Source organism: Macrobrachium rosenbergii, chromosome 46 (genome assembly GCF_040412425.1).
Source record: "Macrobrachium rosenbergii isolate ZJJX-2024 chromosome 46, ASM4041242v1, whole genome shotgun sequence".
Classification (NCBI taxonomy): Eukaryota; Metazoa; Arthropoda; class Malacostraca; order Decapoda; family Palaemonidae; genus Macrobrachium; species Macrobrachium rosenbergii.
This window is the reverse complement of record NC_089786.1, coordinates 52,178,725-52,190,483: the sequence shown is the minus strand read 5'-3', so window position 1 is coordinate 52,190,483 and position 11,759 is coordinate 52,178,725. Positions and strand designations below refer to the sequence as shown.

The 11,759-nt window shown below is 42.8% G+C and overlaps 1 protein-coding gene across 7 annotated transcripts in view; it reads left to right on the top strand.

Moving 5' to 3' along the window:
* Positions 1 to 8,735: 8,735 nt before the first annotated feature.
* LOC136830342 (ankyrin repeat domain-containing protein 11-like) overlaps positions 8,736 to 11,759 on the top strand; it is a 37,563-nt gene continuing 34,539 nt past the window's right edge. For 6 of the 7 annotated variants that reach the window (XM_067089790.1, XM_067089789.1, XM_067089788.1 and 3 more), the window contains exon 1: positions 8,736 to 10,736. The gene's annotated coding sequence lies outside the window, so the exon portion shown is untranslated. The remainder of the gene's footprint in view (positions 10,737 to 11,759) is intronic. The other variant, XM_067089792.1, reaches the window with a different exon arrangement.

Genomic DNA, 11,759 nt, shown 5'->3' with positions numbered 1-11,759 from the left:
TACTTTCCCCAACCCTCTCCTAACTATTGACTCATAGTGCAACTGCTTTGAGGTTTTCCTCTTCCTGTTACACCTTTCAAACCTCCTGCTCTCAATTTCCCTTTCAGCGCTGAATGACCTCGTAGGTCCCAGTGCTTGGTCTTTGGCCTAAATGCTATACGCAGTTCAATTTAGGTGATTGGAATGTGGGCTTTCGTGTCTGTGACGGGCGACACGAATGTACTCCTCATCTCTCGGCTGAGCGCGTTTGTTTTGTTTGTTTGTGTGCGCGCGCGCATGCGTACAACTGTACACACTCATGCATCATAATGATTATAATCATAATGGGGAAAAATGTGCTTATCTGATGAACCAAAATGTCCGTGAACTCGCTCGGCAAGTTTTTACAGATGTGGAGGAGAGAGAGAGAGACGGAGACAGAAAGATAGAGAGAGAGAGAGAGACGGAGACAGAAAGATAGAAAGAGTGAGCGAGAGAAAGAAACGAAGACAGAGAGAAAGAGTGAGCGAGAGAGAGACGGAGACAGAAAGATAGAGAGAGAGAGAGAGAAAGCGAGAGAGAGAGACGGAGACAGAAAGATAGAAAGTGTGAGCGAGAGAAAGAAACGAAGACAGAGAGAAAGAGTGAGCGAGAGAGAGACGGAGACAGAATGATAGAAAGAGAGAAAGAGTGAGCGAGAGACAGAGAGAGAAAGATAGAAAGAAAGCGAGAGAGACGGAGACAGAAAGATAGAGAGAGCGGGAGAGAAAAAGAGTGGGCGAGAGAGAGAGAGAGAGTGGAGACAGAGAGAGAGCGGGAGAGAAAAAGAGAAAGTGAGAGAGAGAGAGCAGAAGAGAAAAAGAAAGAGACGAAGACAGAAAGAGAGAGAGAGAAAGAGTTTGTGAGATAGTATCTATACAATAAGAGAGAGAGAGAGAGTATCTATGTAATAATAGAGAGAAAGAGAGAGAGGGAGAGGAAAATGATAAAGGAAGTACAATAAAATGCAAATAAACTCCACTTAAGCAATTCCAGACCGCCCACTCTATCACTCTTAACCCCCTTATTCCACTTGAAGGGTCAAAGTTCGCTTGTGAGCGGCAGAGGCATTGTGGGAAAAATCTTGGAGGCAATCCACCCACGCTACGACCTGGAGGAACCAGGCAGTGACTCGGCAAATAGACCTGTGGTACATCTCCCAAAACCCAACAGACTTGAACTGGGATATGGCTGAGAGATGTTCGTACCAGGTCTTTAACATTTTTTGACATTTTTGTGACCTGTGACCTTGAAATCAGGTCTATGTCTTAATCAGCTGGATCAGATTGCCCTGTCTGTAAAATTTCAATAAGATCTGATACAATGGCCAGATTGAAACAATAATAATAATAATAATAATAATAATAATAATAATAATAATAATAATGAGTCTTGCACCATTTGAGTTAATTTCATATTAAGTCTTCTCAATTTAACTGATAATCCTTCTCTCTTCTACCCTGATATAGGAAAAGTAAAGAATTATAAGCCATCTTATTTAACAGGACTCGTAATAATAATAATAATAATAATAATAATAAATTAAAGGATCAATCAATAAACTTCACCATTTTCAATCTGTTCCCACAAGGCTCGACAAAAAAAAAAAAAAAATGCCTTCAGCCAACTTCTACAAAATGAATATCAGTGACATTCGTCTATAGTTATATCTCTAAGACTGTATTTAACTGGAATATAAAAATTTAGACCTGGGCCAATCGCTGGGACAAGTGAGGTCATTCAGCGCTGAAATGTCTAAAACAGTTGTTAGGGGAGGGTTGAGGAAAGTAAGACGGAAGAAAGAGAAACGAAAGGGGTTGCAGCTAGGGGCCGACGGGACGCCGCAAAGGACCCTTAAACAATGCCTATACTGTACACAGAGCTAGGTGCATTAAGGGTAGTACCCCCTACGGGTCATCTCTCTCTCTCTCTCTCTCTCTCTCTCTCTCTCTCTCTCTCTCTCTCTCTCAAGGGAACTGTCTGATGGGCAAACAAGTAAATAAAGAACTATACACTGAGTCCATTAAATGCCCCAAGGAATTTCATGCCCCAACGCAAGGCATTTCAAAATTGGGATAATTGTTCTGTACTCTCGCCATAAAATAGGGCATGACTTGGCTTGCTGAAAAACGCGATGACACTCACGAGATCCGCTCTAGGTTTGACGGTTAACGGTTAATCCATTCTTGAGGTTTTTAGTTTTCTATAAAAGAAAACTATTGTGCCGGCTTTGTTCGTCCGTCCGCACTTCATTCTGTCAGCGCTTTTTCTCTCCGCCCTTATATCTTAAAAAATACTGAGGCTAGAGGGCTGCAAATTGGTATGTTGGTCATCCACCCTCCAATCATCAACATACCAAATTGCAGCCCTCTAGCCTCAGTAATTTTGATTTTATTTAAGGTTAAAGATAGCCGTAATGGTTCATCTGGCAGCGATATAGGGTATATCACCACTGGGCCGTGGTTAAAGTTTCATGGGCCGCGGCTCATACAGCATTATACCGAGACCACCAGAAGATGGGTCTGTTTTCAGTGGCCTTGATTATACGCTGTAGCGGCTGTACAGAAAACTCGATATATATATATATATATATATATATATATATATATATATATATATATATATATATATATATATATATATATATATATATATATATATATATATATATATATATATATATATATATATATACTTGTATGTGTGTGTGTGTGTTTGGTAAATTTTCATATAACTTTAAAACTTTTCAGCAATGGAACTGCAGTTTATTCACGGCTGAGTGCGGCCAAAAATGATAAAAACGCGCCGGAGTTTCTTCCGCGCAATCGAGTTTTCTGTACAGCTTATAATAATCAAGGCCACCGGAAACAGATCTATCTTTCGGTGGTCTCGGTATAATGCTGTACGAGCCGCGACCCATGAAACTTTAACCACGGCCCGGTGGTGGGCTATCTTATATCGTTCCCAGAAGCACGATTATGGCTAACTTTAACCTTAAATAAAGTAAAAACTACTGAGGCTAGAGGGCTGCAATTTGGTATGTTTGATGATTGGAGGGTGGGTGATCAACATACCAATTTGCAGCCCTCTAGCCTCAGTAGTTTTTAAGATCTGAGTGAGGACAGAAAAAGTGCGGCCATAAAAATTGGAAACAAATGAACAAAAGTTGCAAAAAAAAAAAAATATGGCGTACGAGATAATGAGTCACAATGAGACCAGAAGGTCAAAAGATTCCCTAAAGGATTATTATTAATGTCCTCTTCATGGGGTCATTTCTCTCTCTCTCTCTCTCTCTCTCTCTCTCTCTCTCTCTCTCTCTCTCTCTCTCTCTCAAACGTCTGGCTCTAATCCATATGAAAAATAAGTAATTAATATCAAGAATAATTTCTTCCTCAATTAGATCTCTCTCTCTCTCTCTCTCTCTCTCTCTCTCTCTCTCTCTCTCTCTCTCTCTCTTAGGTGAAAATAAATAAATAAGTAAATAAAAAAATAAAAGGAAGAAGGATTAAAAGGCATAACCCTCAAGAGAGAGAGAGAGAGAGAGAGAGAGAGAGAGAGAGTTAGTTCCGAAGCTCGAATCATATTCTAGAAAGATCTGACACCAGGAGAAACATATGGAATAATTTTAATTAATTTGATATTTTTATTTTTTTTTTTTTGCTTTTTGAGTTGTGGGACCCAAAGCATCCTATATAAGCTGGTTCAAGCTTATTCAGCTCAGCCTATGAAGCATTACATCAAAAATGGTGAAGATGAGCCTGAAACAACTCCACTTAGCTGCCTTAGTCCTATTTGTGTCGCTGGGCGCCCTTGGAGTCCTCGCCGGGTTGGTAGGCCTAGAGGCGAAGGCCCTTGACCTCCTAGCCGAGGACTTTCTCCTAAGGATACGAGAACCACACGAATTGGGATGCGTCGGTCGTGTGATGTCCTTCCTGCAACTACTGCCGAGTCCTACAGGCCTCAAGTGGGCCAAAAATCGATCCCACGAGGAAGGATTCGGTCATAAAATACCCCTCCTGCGTGAGTTCTTCAGCGCCCGAGACAGGTTCATAAGCGCTAGGGCTCTGTTTAACCACTGGGAGCGGAGGAAGAGGACTTTCAATTCTCTGTTCCTGCCGAAACTCCTGAACCTTCGTCTGCCCGAGAACGAGGTCATTGATTGGCCCTTTCTGCTGACTGCCGAAATGTGGGTGCGCACTGCCGCCCTGTCCCTAGGGTACCTTCTGACAATCGCGTTGATGAGCGAGTGTCTGTGTCCGAAACTCACCCCTTCGCCTGAAGAGAAGGGAAAACTGGACGTCTTAGCCGCCAAGGACGAGAAATCTAAGGTGGAAGAAGAAACATCAAGGGAACGGTCCTTGGCTGAAGAACTGGAAGCCGCCAGGGCGGAAAACAAGAAGTTAAAGGAAGACCTCTCAGAAGAGAGGTCTGTGACGCACCGGCGTACTGCAAGGCCGGAATCCGTCAATGAAAAACATATAGAACAAGATGCTGACCAGGTTGAGATAACTGGACTCAGAGAAGACCCCTCGGAAAAGTGTTTCCTTCTGAGAGGAATGGAAATTGCCGTGGGAGAGAGTGAGAAAGATGAGGGACCGGTCAAGCTTTTAAGAGAGGGAGAGTCACTAGACCTATTCAGTAAAGCTTGCGAGCTTGGGGATGATCGAAGCAGCGCCGTCGAAAGAGAAGCGCTTCAGAAAGCAACGGGGCTTCTGACTCTGCAAGAGCGCTCAGGAGAGGAAGAAGCGTCACCGCTAGACCCATGTCAAGCCGACGAACGTGGCGATGATCTAAGCGCCGTCGAGAGGGAAGTGCTCCAGAAAGTCGCAGAGCTTCTGACCAGGCAGAAAAACAAGCTTGGAAGAACTGCGGCGGATTTTGCCATGAAGGGACACCTCGAAGTACACCTAGAAAGGATGAAGAAACTCCGCGGACTCGACATCGAAGTCGAGTTAAGACGGATACAGGACTGCGGGTGTCAGAACGACCCCCTGTTCAAGCTCAGCCTTCGGAGGACCAAGAGAATCGTCCCTGACCTAGACCTTTTATTAAATTTCTGATGTTCTGGGAATGAGTGTGGCAGAAGACAGTCTTCTGAAGCCTGTGTACAGACAGGAGAGAGAGAGTGGGGCTGCAGGCGAAACCCATATATAAGTCAATGACTGAAGTAGCGATAATATTAATTATAATTACTTTAGAAATAAAAAGTTTGGATTATAACTGAATAAATAAATTAGCTCTGTGTAATACTATGAAGAAAGTTTCATTTCTCTCTCTCTCTCTCTCTCTCTCTCTCTCTCTCTCTCTAGGCAATGTACAATAGCTTGCAGGATATACATACATACATACATACATACATACATACTCACACATGCACACACACACACAAACATATATATATATATATATATATATGTGTGTGTGTGTGTGTGTGTGTGTGTGTGTGTGTGTGTGTGTATATAGATAGAGAGATAGAGAGAGAGAGAGAGAGCGAGAGCGAGAGAGAGGAGCTATATATATATATATATATATATATATATATATATATATATATATATATATATATATATATATATATATATATATATAGAGAGAGAGAGAGAGAGAGAGAGAGAGAGAGAGAGAGACTTCTCTCTCTCTCTCTCTCTCTCTCTCTCTCTCTCTCTCTCTCTCTATATATATATATATATATATATATGTCAACTCCTCGTATTCTACCACTTCGTACCTTTCCTAAAACGCTTTGCTTATCGACAAACCTTCATTAACCTCAATAAACCAACTGTGAAAAAAAAATCACCACATATTTAAAATGAAAATTATGAAAACAACACATACACATGCTTAACAATTCACAAATAAGACAACAACCCAAGAATAATATTATAACAACCAAACTATAGAATATGTTAAGTGTTGGGTGTTACTTCGGCTTCGTATCTGCGCGTCAACTCCGAGGTGCTAGTACTAAACATGGCGGAAGCTCAATGGGACGCCGTGTTTAGTACTAGCCCCTCGGGAATCAAAGATATCGTTTATTAATATAATTTAACGACCACACAACATAGAAATGGGTGTATATAATACTTTGATCCCCGAAGGGCTAGTACTAATAAACATGGCATCCCACTGAGCTTCCGCCATGTTTAGTACTAGCACCTCGGGGAACAAAGTATTATATACATCCATTTCTATATCGTGTGGTCGTCAAATTAGATTAATAAACGATATCTTTGATCCCCGAGGGGCTAGTACTAATAAACACGGCGTCCCACTGAGCTTCCTCGTTGTTTAGTACTATCCGCTTAAACACACACTAGTGAGTGACACAGTCTAGTTCTACAAGGTTTCTACGACTTATGAAGTTCACTTAACACAAGGATACCAAATTGGAAAGCGGAGGAGACGAAAGTTACAATAGAAAATAAACAAAAATAAACAAAAAGCTCTATTGTCGCCACCAGAGGTCTTACAAATGAACTTGACATCAGAGAAACGAAGGAATTGCATTTGTTATAAATTATGATTATTAGTACATTTACGATAACATTTTACATTATATATATATGTATATATATATACAGAGAGAGAGAGAGAGAGAGAGAGAGAGAGAGAGAGAGAGAGAGAGAGAGAGAGAGTGGGTTGCTGTCGTTCATGTTTAGTTTGTAACACACACTCACACACTATATATATATATATATATATATATATATATATATATATATATATATATATATATATATATATATATATATATATATATATAGTGTGAATGTGTAAACGTTTAGAGCACGCGGGTACACGCACAAGTACAGAAGAAGACTGTGAAAATTCAGGCGAAGCCGAGTTATATAATGACATGCAAATCGAGGCAGACCCAGTACCGAGATGATTGTACTACATCTTCTTTAAAATCTTCGCCAAGAGGGTAGGCAACGTTCTAGAACCTACTTCGTCTAATACAAAACGCTATAGAATAAACATAAGTTCAGGCTGCGTGAAAATAACATTATTGGACTCAGTCTAGGCTGTAAAAGGCAGAACGTATATTAAAAGGATGCAAAAATATATAAAATATGAAAAATGTCTAGAATCATTGCGGTTCTGGATTACGGTAAGGAGGTACTATAGAGCAAATACTAGTTAATAATATTCTTAATGTGACATAAATCCTTACTGTATCGAAAATGTGGCATTATCACCCAAGAAATATGGAATTAATAAAGAAATAGTTGCCGTGTTACTGACACGATAAACATGCTTGCACATAACTGTGTCATTTCAAGCCTAGACTCACGCAGCGCAGCGGTCACTGTAATCGGTCTAACAAATCACCCACTGAAGAGATTAGAGCTAGCTTTACTGACTACCATTAAAGAGAGAATTTAAAACGTCATTTGTTTTGACTTACGTTATGGTGAAGAGTACATTCAAGAAAACACTACACTGATGACGAGAATTCTCAAAAGAATCACACTGAGTGTGATGTCAATTTGAAAAATGAGCATGCGGTGTTGACCTTAACTTCTAGGCCTATGTTTTTAAATGAAGCATTTTCAACGCCTCGTCGACTATGTAAATATGTTAAACATTAAATCATGTTAATAGTAGACCCTTTCAGCTATTTAAGCTTATACGATGCTCAAGTTGTAGGTACAAGAATTGTGGAAATACGAATACCGAGGAATTAAAATGCGGTTTTTGGAATGTTAAAAGTTCATAAAGTGAGGTGAGGTTTTTGATAAGACAGTAAATTAACAATAAACCATAATTAAACACAAAGAACACGTCAACGAACTTGCTAGTTATTATCAAGAATATACCGTGAACGAAACAAAATCAAGATGGAAGACTACAATTTGACAGGTGGCCAGTCAAACGTCAAAGTCTACGCCCCTCTATATGACACGACATTCTCTATGAAAGAAGTCATATGTCGATAACGCAAAATACGCGGTACTGCCGCCTCTACTGATGACGTCATGGTAATGACGTAATTCTTGAAAAAACTGGCTTTGATTACGGATAAATTAGTGGTTTTTCATTGAGTATGTCTTAGTTAAAATATATTATTTAATTTCTAAGAGTGGTTTCACTGGTATTTTGTTCTCCGGAGCGACATAGAGCGAAATACGCGGTACGTTCGTCCTCTGCGGATGACGTCATAATAATGACGTCATTAATAAAAAAACTGATGTTGTTTACAAATAATTTCATGGATTTTCGTCAATTATGTATGAGGATGATGTAGATAATTTCAATTTCAAGTATAGTTCTGTTGCCATTTCGTTCGTTGGAGCGACGGAAAGGCGGAATACGCGGTACTGTCGTCCTCTGCTGATGACGTCATTCTTAAAAAAACGGCCTTTGATTACGGACAACGCCGTGGTTTTTCGTCAAAGATGTATGAGGTGAAACTATATAATTTAAATTTCAAGCATAGTTTTATTGGTATTTTTCTCGTTGGAGCGACGGAAAGGCGAAATACGCGGTATGCTTTACCCATGGCAGAATGACGTCACGGCGATGACGTCATTCTTGAAAAAACTGTCTTTGATTACGGATAACGCAGCCGTTTTCGTTAAGTAAATTCGAAGTTAAAATATGAAATTAAATATTTAAGTAAGATTTGATCGTTAAATACCCCGTTTAGATGTGTTAAACACGAAATAAGCCGTTCGTTTCCACAGGCCGAATGACGTCACGGTGATGACGTCGCTCTCAAAACAAGACTGGCGGCGGCGGCGGCGGCGGCGGTGGTGGTGGCGGGCTCATCACAGCGGCTCGTCGTCGTCGTCGCCGTACGTCGTCTTCTTCATTGCGCGGGAAAACGAACCCGTCCGAAGAATCGATAATTTGAAGTGGATCTGGCATTCGAATGTTGGTGCGGACGTCACGTACGCATTCGTGAATTGCTCGCTCGCACGCACGCACGCACGGAATGCACGCCAGCGCACGACGACGGCACGGCCAGTCGGAAATGGAGGAGGACCTGTGAAAAAGGCGTCCGCAGAAGAAGAAGAAGAAGAAGGAGAAGGAGCTGGTGTACGTGAATGCCGCAGAAAGCAGAGGGAGAGAGAGCGGGAAAGAGATTGAGGGAGGGAGAGAAAGAGAGAGAGAGACAGATAAAGAGAGAGAAAGAGAGACCTTTTGGGAAATTACGACGACGGCAGAATTCCCTTCCGTCGGAGGTTGCAACAGCGAGGGCGATTCAATCTCCCTCCAGCTAGTTCTCCGCCGTCTCCTCCAACAATAACATCCCCACCACCACCGCCTCTCCTCCAACAACAACATCTCCAACGCCATCTCCACCTCCCCGGGCGATGCTGGAGGTCCACAACTCCACATTAATACGTGAAGTGACGAAAGTGGTTCGTTAGTGAGGGTCATCTCTCGCGGTGACTCGGAGGCCAGAAACTTTTCCCCGAGTGAATTTTCATTTCAAAAGCGACCGATTCCCTTCGTTTTATTCCCTCCTTCCTCCTCGTTTATTCCCTTTCCTTGTTATTCCTCTTCCTCTATCTCTCTATCTCTATCTCTCTATCTCCCCTGGAGTGAATTCTAGGGGAGCATTCGTCGAGTGAGGTTTGAATTTTTTAAAAACAACTCTTCTTTCCTTCCTTCGTTCCAACCATCCATTACGCCCTTTCTTATTCCTATTTATTATTATCCTTCGTTTCTTATTCCTATTTATCATCATCCTTCCTCCCCGCTCACTCCCCACTCTCTCTCTCCCCAAAACTGACATCCAGAGGAGCACTCGTTGCCCGAATTTTTGAATTCGAAAAAACACTTCCATCCTTCCTCCCATCACGCCCTCACCCTTTCTTATCCCTATTTATTATTATTATCCATCCTTCCTCCTCCCTCTCCACTCACTCCACTCTCTCTCTCTCCCCTGAATTGACTTCGGCGGATGAATTATGCATTGGTTGCTATGGGTAACGCCAGCCACTCGACATTTTTGATTTCAGTGTCTCAGTTATAACCGGATGTGGCTGCCGCTGCTGCTCCTTCTGCTGCAGCAGACCTTCGGCCCCCTCCCTTCGGCCTCCCCGAATTTCCTGTGAATTGTTTGGAATTGTCGCCTCTCTGCCCCCCCGAAGGCGTGGGTCGCCGACCACCCCAAAGGAGGATCGTAGGCCCAAAGGGAGTGAGGTCCGCGGAGGAGGAAGGCAGCAGGCCTTATGCCAGCGGGAGTGTTTACAGTGAGCATGTGGTGGTGGTGATCATCTAAAGTGAATATTTAATTGTATATTTGTGTCCGTAGGCCTATTTGTTGATAGGCCTAAGGGGAAAAAAAAAACGGACTGTTACGAAGGCGGGAAAAGGGCGGGAGGCCTTATGCCATCACCAGGCCATTCTCTGAATCCCCAATTCCCATTAGAAAATTAACCTTCATACCCAGATAGGCCTAAATCACCCCCCCCCCAAAAAAAAGGCCTAAAAAGAAAAATTGAAGAAATCGGGGCCTTATGCCAGGCCTGCCCCTGCCCGCGGTGACCCCCCTCCTCCATGTTCGTGCACGGGAAATCTCGTGTCCTTCCGTGTTCCCTCGAGTCTGCCGGAGGTCAGGGGAAGCTCCCTTGCGACTAGCCTAGGCCTACGGTCGCCTGCTGTGGTAGGCCTATAAGTGAGGAGAGTCGCCGCATAGGCCCGGGAGGAGGTTCGCGGGCAGGTCCTCGCCCGAGGAGGAGGAGACGCGTGTGTCTTGCCAGGTGAGGGTCGCGGTGCCCATCGGCGCTCGCTCCTGCGGCCTTACGTGCCGATGTGCCTGTGACGGCGTCCGTACTTTACTCTGTAGTAGCCTGTGTGGCTTAGGCCTGTAACGAAGGTTGTAGGCTTAGGCTACCCAGGGTAGAATGGCTCCATTTGGGGCATTTTTAAAATTTATTTTTCCTATGGAATTTCTGTTGCTTATTAACAATTTACCATTATTTTTTGCCTCTCGACTGTAATTAACCTGTAATTAACCTTAAAACTAATATGTTTTCGTACGCTGGCCGTCCTGGAATGCCGTCGTGCATGCGCAGCGTTATTGGGGAGTTTTTTGTGAAAAGGGGAGTTTCCTTCACTAGGTGTCCAGGGGGCGGATCCCCCCGGGCTAGGTAACGCAGCCTCCTAGGTTAGGTTAGGGTACGTTAGGTTAGTATAATTCCTTTTATAATAGGTTTTCTGAGCCAATCTGATGACTTACGGCGGTCCGGTCTTTCTCCCAACATTTCCAACCCCCCCCCCCATTCCCAAAGGTTCCCCAACATGATACGTGGTTAACGACGATTGATCGACAATAAACGACACCACCTCCTTCGCCAACAAAACTAAAAGCATAAGAAAATTCAATTTCCGGTGTAATAGTCCGTGCGGAGGTGTTGCTTAGAAATACCCAGTGAATTGATGTACGATAAAGCTTGTTTTAGGCCCTTAATGAACTTTTCCCTCATAGCCTAGGCTAACTTTTCTAAGGCGTAGGCTGCGCGAAATGTAACACTACCTGCGGATAGCCTGGGCCTGTAGCGGAGATCGTATACGTAGGCTGTCGAGGCTCAGTTTATTTTGGTTTGCTTAGACCTTGGGAAGGTTAGGCTAGGCCATTTAAATGAATTATTGTACATCTGGTTATAGCCTACTATATAGGCCTCAACTACCTAAAAGACTTAGGTCTAAGCCTAGAAAAGATAATTGTTAGCACTAAGCATCCTATAGAACTGGCATAGAAATAGCCTGGGCCTGTTCTTATT